Source organism: Olea europaea, chromosome 6 (assembly GCF_002742605.1).
Source record: "Olea europaea var. sylvestris chromosome 6, O_europaea_v1, whole genome shotgun sequence".
NCBI lineage: Eukaryota > Viridiplantae > Streptophyta > Magnoliopsida > Lamiales > Oleaceae > Olea > Olea europaea.
In genome coordinates this window covers 3,583,955-3,592,921 of record NC_036242.1, presented here as the reverse complement: position 1 = coordinate 3,592,921, position 8,967 = coordinate 3,583,955, and the positions used below count along the sequence as shown (strand labels likewise).

The 8,967-nt window shown below is 34.0% G+C and overlaps 1 pseudogene; it reads left to right on the top strand.

Moving 5' to 3' along the window:
* The first annotated feature begins 269 nt into the window (after positions 1 to 269).
* On the top strand, positions 270 to 1,909 carry LOC111395015 (annotated as a pseudogene).
* Positions 1,910 to 8,967: the final 7,058 nt, after the last annotated feature.

Genomic DNA, 8,967 nt, shown 5'->3' with positions numbered 1-8,967 from the left:
CAATTTTCCTTCTTTTTTTTCTTTTTTTTGGTGCTGGGCATGATTGGAAGTTGGAACCCAGCCAACAGAATCGAGTGTCACTGCTTCATAAAATATTATGGAATGAACAATTAATTCATGAATATTTTGAAATAAAAAGCACCCGTTATAGAGGATTAATATCAACCATTTCTGTTATATATATATATCTCCTTGATCGCAAAATATCAAATGTACAATCCCTTGTGTTTCAAGATTATTATTTTCTCTCTCTCTTTGAACCCACAAAAATGTTGTTTTCCAATTGCACTAGGGCTCTTAGGCTCTTAATGTTCATGACTTTTCTGTTGGCTGCCATGGCCAGTAATTTCTCCTAAGATGTCGATATCAATTTTGGCTGTCCACGCGCTCAGATACTTAACGGCTGCCAAGTTCTCACGTTGTCCCTTAATAATACTTCGGGTTTGGGATTTCAATCCAAAAATGAGTACCTATTTGGAAGGTTTGACATGCAACTCAAGCTTATACCTAGAAATTCAGCTGGCACAGTCACCACATTTTATCTAAGACTTGGATTTATTTTTGTTTAAATAATAAATATAAATATCACTTAATTTTCATTCTGGCTTTAATTTTTTTTATAAGATGGTTAAATATAGTATTAGAGCATGCAAATGAGGACCCTAAGATGATCAAATAATTTTGCAGCTAAATATTTATTTCATTTCCAATTATCATCTCTAGCTGGTCTAGGCCATGATGAGATAGATTTTGAGTTCTTGGGAAATGCTCTGGTCAGCCACACACAGTTCACAAATATTCCCAAGGGAAAGGTGATAGGGAACCAACAATTTTGCCTTTGGTTTGACCTAACATCAACCTACCATACCTTCACCATTCTCTGGAACCCACTACGAATAATGTAAGTTGTTCATTCACCCTCCTCAATTTTCCCAATCATAAATTTGTTGTACACTTTTTCCTAATCTGTAGATGGACTTGCACATTTATTTTTCGGTAGCAAACTATGGATGTATTAATTAGTCTCCCCAGTATTCCTACATTTATAATATTTATAGCTAAGATATCTTCTATAGACCACCAACTTTTTCTCTCACAAAAAATAGATAAAATCAATGGAGTTCATCCCTCCACCGAGAGGAAGTTCGAATGCATGTCATTCACCTAGGAAGACTTCCCTGATATGAACAACCAGTGGTTGATCCAAGAATCGAGGTGAACACGGGCAGTTGCCCAATACAAGGGAAAAAAAATTCCATGTAGAGCCAACATGAATAGTGGTAGGGGCTCATTAGGTGCTAGCTCTGCCTCTGTAAACAATGGTAGGTACAATTGGATTTAGGTTATACATTAACGGTGAACCATGCAACCATGGAAAATATGTGTTAGCAATGTATATCTGATAGGGAGTACAATCCAAAGCAATTTAATTGGATTTTTCAGTTTCTTAGTGGACAATATCCCTATTAGAGTTTTCAACAACTATGAAGCAAATGGAGTTCCATTCTTAAAGAATCAGTCAATGAGAGCATACACAAGTTTATGGAATGCCGATGACTAGGCAACACAAGGCGGCCAAGTGAAGATAGACTAGACAAAGTCCCCATTCACTGCCTCATATAGGAACTACAATGCCAATGGCTATGTTGTCAGCGCATCGGGAAATTCTTGTAATGGAGTTTTGAACAATCAAGCATGGCAAACTCAGAGACTTTATACCAATGGTAGAAACAGGATTCAATGGGTCCATCAGAGTTACATGATCTACAATTACAGTGCTGATGTTAACAAGTTTTCTGGGAGACTTCCGAGGGAATGCAAACGTCCTAGTTCTAGAAATATGCAATATCAAACCTTGTCTAATGGATATATGATCATTTCCCAAGTAATTCTCATTGCAATGGTTTAACTACTTCATTCTTTTGTAAATATTTATTACAATCATGCTAAGAATCGAGAATCACAAGATAATTGATTAATAAAACGAATTCATACCCGCGGAAGCCATTGATGATATGAATAATAGTAGTAATAACAGCAGGATCTTCTCCTCCTTACTCCTCACAAAGTATTAGCTATCAATATGGCAAGCTGATAAACAATATGGAGAGGAGAGGGGATCTAACCTTTATATAGGAAATAATTGAGCCGTCCCATTACGACTAGAATTCTAATTAGAGTTTATTTCTGGCCCACATACTTAAAATTACCACATCATATTAATTACAATCTATAAGGTGTAAAAGGCCCAATTGATCACTTAATAAATTTTGCCCAAACACAAATATCATTATGAGCCATACATCTAACCCGTAAAATTTGCAATTGAATGTGAAGCCCACATATGGAATTATTCCAACATTCTCCCACTTGGACAAACATTTGATTGTTATAACAAAGTTTTAACACTCGGGTTAGACTATATAGGTGGCCACAAAAGTATGACTCCAATGATGTCACCTTACGTAACATGATCTGGTCCTACAAGAATATTAACACCGAATATGGAAGTCATTACACCAATTAAGCGATGTAAGACCATTTCACAGCTACAAATGTCAACATCCTTATCGACATGAATCTCCATCCTCCAACCAATGTGATAGTATGTGGTATGAGCTTAGCACCAAATGTGATAAAAAACTGTGCTAATTCATATCGGTCCTCATAATGCTTCGGATCAAAATGAAGCCACATGTCTCCAAAAGAGACTCATCTTATGTCTTTACATGTCATATCACCATAATATTATAAAAAAAGACATAAGTCAAATTCATGTTCAAAATAGTCCATGGATAGGGGAATTTTTTTTATTTTATTGTTAGAAGGGGCTGTACCCGAAAATATATGGGCTACCTACGTACCCCGCAAAGGGATCAAGCCCAAAACATAGTTCATAAATAACTCCCACTAATCAAAAACATCAAATATTTCCACAATGCCCATATTAGCAACACGTGTCTTAAAGACTTTTGGAACGAGTCCCTTAATCAAGACGTCTGCAATCATTGCCTCTTTATTAATATGCTTTATTTTTGTCTGTCGTTCCTTGACCTTGTCTTTAATCACTAAATATTTGATGTCAATGTGTTTTGATCCACCAAAACTTTTATTATTCTTTGAAAAGAATACGGCTGCTCTGTTATCACAGTAGATGGTGATCAATCTTGAGATGGAATCAACAACTTTCAAGCCAAAGATGAAATTTCTTAACCAAACGGCTTGGACTATAGCCCCATAACACGCCACAAATTCAGCTTGCATAGTAGAAGATGCCACTATAGTCTGTTTAGCACTTTTCCAAGAAATAGCACCATCAGCTAATGTAAAAATGTAACATGAGGTTGATTTCAAATCATCTTGACATCCAACAAAATTAGAATCTGAATATCCTTCCACCTTAAGATGATTTGTACGCTGGAATGTAAGCATATAACCTTCAATTTTCTTCAAGTATCTCATAACTTTCTTAACTGCTTTCCAAAACTCTTGTCCTGGATTTGACTGAAATCTGCTAAGGACACTTACTACATAGGTTATATCTAGTCTAGTGCAAACTTGAGCATACATCAGGCTCCCTACAACACTAGTATATGGAATCATTTTTATAGATCCCCTTTCTAGCTCATTCCTTGGACATTGAGTTTTGTTAAACTTATCCCTTTTTATAATAGGAACATCACCAAGTGCACAATTTTGCACATTAAACCTTTTTAGAACACGTCGTATATAAGCTTTCTAAGAAAGTCCCAATAAGCCACGATATCTATCACGATATATTTCAATGCCAAGTACATGGGGAGCTTCTCCAAGATCTTTCATCTCAAAGTTAGCAGACAATATTTTCTTTGTCTCATGAAACAACCCTAAGTTACTGCTAGCAAGCAGGATGTCATCAACATATAGTACAAGAAAAATAAAATTTCTCCCACTGATTTTAAGATAAATGCATAGATCAATAGTATTTTTGACAAAACCAAGGGAGGTCACAACCTCATCAAACTTAAAATACCACTGTCCAGATGCTTGCTTGAGACCATATAAGGATTTGTTTAACTTACATACCAAGTTTTCTTTTTCTTTCACAACAATACATTCAAGTTGTTTCATATAAACAATTTCAGAAAGATCTCTATTCAAAAATGTTGTCTTAACATCCATTTGATGAAACTCCAAATCGTAGTGTGCCACACGAGTCATGATAATTCGAAAAGAATCTTTCAACGAAACAGAGAAGAAAGTTTCAACATAATCAATGCCCTCTCATTGAGTGAAACCTTTTGCAACCAATCTCACTTTCTTTCGTTCAACATTTCCTTTTGAATCTAATTTATTTTTGAAAATCCACTTGTTATCTACAGCCTTAGCATCTGGAGGAAGTTCAACAAGATCCCAAACTTTATTCCTTTCCATGAAATTCATTCCATCTTTCATGGCAACTATCTATTTATCTGCCTCAAGACTTGTCAATGCTTGGTTATAAGTTATTGGATCAACAATATGCCCAATATTAAAATAGCTTTCTAATAAATATGTAATATAATCATTGGGCAATACAAATCTTCTTTCCCTTTGTGATCTCCTAACTTGTGGCTCAGAAATCGATTCAATCGTTGTTTGAGGAATTGGAGGTTCTTCTTAGCTCATTGGTTCTTCATTAGCAACTTCAATTGGTTGAGAACCAACTTTTCCCCATATAACAGGAATTGGAGCAACAACTTGATTAGATTCAACAAGAATTTCTCTCAACATAGAACTCTCACCATCTCCAAAATCATTCCCCAGAAACTTAGCAGTAACGGACTCCACAATTCTAGTGCCGCGATTTGGACAGTAAAACTTATATCCTTTTGATATATCCGGATATCCAATAAAGTAGTCAGGAATTGATTTAGGGTCTAATTTCTTTTCAAATGGATTATAAATCCAAACCTCAGCTGGACATCCCCAAACTTTAAAGTGAGCCAAACTTGGCTTACATCCTATCCATAATTCAAAAGGTGTCTTTACAACGGCTTTACTTGGAACTCTATTCAAAATATACATAGCAATTTTCAAAGCTTCGCCCCATAAATATTCAGGTAAGTTTGTTCTACTTATCATGCTTTTGACTATATCTTTTAGAGTTCGATTATGTCTCTCTGAAACACCATTCGGCTCAGGTGTCCCTGACATGGTGTATTGAAGCACTATTCCACACTCATAGAAAAACTTTGCAAAATCACCCATATTTTGACTAGTCTCATCATACTTACTATAGTACTCACTACCACCAATCCCTTACAGCTTTAGCTTGGAAAGAAAAGTATGGTAGCCTTAGATCAAAACTATTCTAGGCCTAGGATTCGTCCTTACTAAAACGGCTTAGGCATCAAACTTGATTCTTTCACTTAACCTACGAAATATCCTAATCGTGGTCATATCTTACAACTTCAATACTTTTTCCATATTATTTCTCTACTTCCATTTTGAAAATCTTAAATTTCTTAAGTGCATGAAATTTATCATTAATCGGGTAGACATATCCATATCGTGAGAAATCATCAATAAAAGTTATGAAATTTTTGTTCCCACATATGGTGGAAGACAAAGGTACACTAATATCAGTATGTATCAAGTCCAAAATATCATCGCTCCTAGTGGAACCTTTCTTTGTAGACTTTAGTTAGCTTTCCTCTTATACAATCCACATAAGTGAAAATTAGAGAAGTCTAGAGGGGGAAATATCTCAACTTTTACCAATCTTTCCATTCTATCCCTTGAAATGTGATCTAATTGCTTATGTCACAACATAGAGGACGATTCATAGATTAAAGTCCTTTTCTTTGACACATTGGTAACACATGAAACTTCACCAAAAGGAGGCGAAGACAATTTGTATAAACCATCACATAAAAGTCCATTTCCAATCAAATGAGAATAACTCAACCATCCCATTACCAAAGTTAAAGGTAAAACCACAGACATCAAGTTTTGATATAGAAATCAAATTCCATCTCACTTGCAATACATAGACTGTATTTTCTAAAACAAGAGAAAATTGGATTCCAAAGATAATTTCACTACTCCTATGAATTCAACGTTCATTTGAACTCAATTTCCAACACACAGCTCACTTCATTCTTACTTGGCCTCCGTTTGCTTGTGAACCCTTGCAAGGAATTCACAATATGGATACTAGCTTCCGAGTCTAACCACTAAGAATTCAAAAGCACATTTACAAATGAAGACTCAAAACAAACTAATGCCAAGGGAATTTTAAGAGCCTTTAGCTCAAATGATATATTTATCATCTTCGTAACGTGCTCTCTAACACCACTTGTACCATCACATCTTATATTCATCAGTTTATCCATCAGATCCCCAGTTTCGACTTTATCAGGTTCAATAAATTTCTCTCCTATGACATCTATAAAACCTTTAGTATTTTCATTATCTGGGATAACACCCATAATAGAATCAGATATAGAGCGCTTAATAATTTTCAAACAAAGTTTGTTGGCCCTTTCCTACTTTTCATACTCAACTACATATTCAACAATGTTCTTACTTGTGGGTTTCTCAAACTTTTTCTCCATTGCAAAGTCTAAGCCTAAAAGACCAAGTGCTATCTCTACATTTCCTTTCCATCTCACATAATTATTTCCAATCAAGGTTTCAATAGTAGACAATTGACTCGAAAGAGATGGGGCATTATAAAATGTGGAAACGTAAAATATATCATACTCAATATCATCCAAACATAATGCATACAGTCAAATGGATGATAAAATATTCAATAAATTAACATGGGCTATTAATTAGATAATCCATAATTAAATCAAAACCACATGAATGTTATTACAGTAAGAGCCTAGATGCATAATCATAAAGTCACATTTGGGTTGACAATATAACATGTTATTAGGTACTCTTAAAACACGTCATACATCTAGTTAACAAGATCACATTGGTTTTCGAAATTTCAACACCTTTGGGCAGAAGAAGAATTCTAGACCCAAGTAAGCTCATTAATCGCCTTATACCATTTTCCAAAAAATATCACATATAATAACATCTTTGGGCAAGATATTATATGCAGTAAATCAAAAATTGTTGCGCAAAATATTTATATCTTTTGTTGTAAAGAAAGTCGAATAAATAATGATGAGTATGCCACTTTGATATCTACCACCCATTTTTATTTCGAAATATTTCTCTTTGTGAGAAAAAATAAAGATCGTTTCAAAGTTCATAAAAATTCAATCGCAAAACAATAATTACGCAACAAATCATAATCATTAATCAATGAAAGGCAAAAATTTATATGTGACTGAGAGATAAAATTGGCAACAAAATATAAAAAATTCAATATCCATAAAAAATTAAATATAAGTGCACAAATAATGGTAACATTTAAATGCATAAACATTTTAATGATGATGATGATGATGATGATGATACTAATAATAATACAAAAGTCATCAATTAAATAATAATAATAATAATAATTATTATTATTATTATTATTATTATTATTATTATTATTATTATTATTATTATTATTATTATTATTATTATTATTATTCAATCGTGTCAATTATTAAATAAAATTTTAATTGGGTCAAAAAATTAAAATTTTAGAGTCAAAACTTTAAAGACCCCTTTCAAAATCAAATTCAAAACCATATTGAAATTTGCCACATGACCCCTAGTTCAAAATTATAAACAGGTCCTTCAATATTTAAAAATTGCGTGACAGGTCCTTATTTTAAAAATTACAATGTGGCCCCAATTCTAATTGCACACAGTGGCCTCTCATCTCACAAATTGTGAGAGAGATCCCGTCCCCAAAATAAAACACACCGTCATATTAGGGAAAATAAAAACCCCCAAAATCAACCATACTTCTTCTCTCTGTCGGAGCCAGTGCCTATCTATTTTCGTTGTCTGTGTCCCCCTTCCAGCAAGATTTTTGTAAAGCCATGCATTTATCTATAATACCCAAGAGTAGGGGGACAATATAGCGATCGCTGGAGGCAGCAAAAATCGGCCCCTCCATCATCCAAGCAACAGCAGCCGGTGTCGGTCATTACCGGCACATCACCCAAGTAGCAACCGCCGGTGGAGACAGTACGATTGAAGCAACTACAGTTGCTGCTGGCATCCATTTTTAAGTCCAACCTATATATTCCGAGCAATGTTTAATTATAGATTCCAATAGGTAAAGCCTTATTATTATTATTATTATTATTATTATTATTATTATTATTATTATTATTATTATTATTATTATAACAATAATTCACAGCGAAGCATATAGGCAAGTTACACCAAAAAAAAAAACAATTAAATCAAAGCTAATTGCAGATTCAGGTTTGGCGGTGGAGACGGACAGCGTAAAAAGGCCAGGAGGAAAAATTCAGAACAATTTGTTTCTATTAAATGGACGCTACCTGCATAGGGTTTGGATTTAGTTCTTTTCATATGCTTTTAATTTATAATGAATACAATATGTATTGTACACAAGCACAGCACCACGAGAAAAGTTGACCTTTTTTTTTTTTTAGGTGTTTAACAAAGTTTAAAATAATTGAGGCGGAATATTATTTTTATGAAGGATTCCAATTTTAGCATGAAGGCTCTGATACCAATTGTTAATATTTATTTCAATCAGACCAAGAATCGAGAATCACAAGATAATTCATTAATAAAACGAATTCATACATGCGGAAGTCATTGCTGATATGAATAATAGTTGTAATAATAGTAGGATCTTCCCCTCCTTACTCCTCACAAAGTATTAGCTATCAATGGGGCAAGCTAATGAACAATATGGAGACGAGAGGGGACCTAACCTTTATATAGGAAATAATTGAACCTTTCCATTACAACTAGAATTCTAATTAAGGTTTATTTTCGGCCCACATACTTAAAATTATCACATCATATTAATTACAACTCGTAAAGTGTAAAAGACCAAATTGA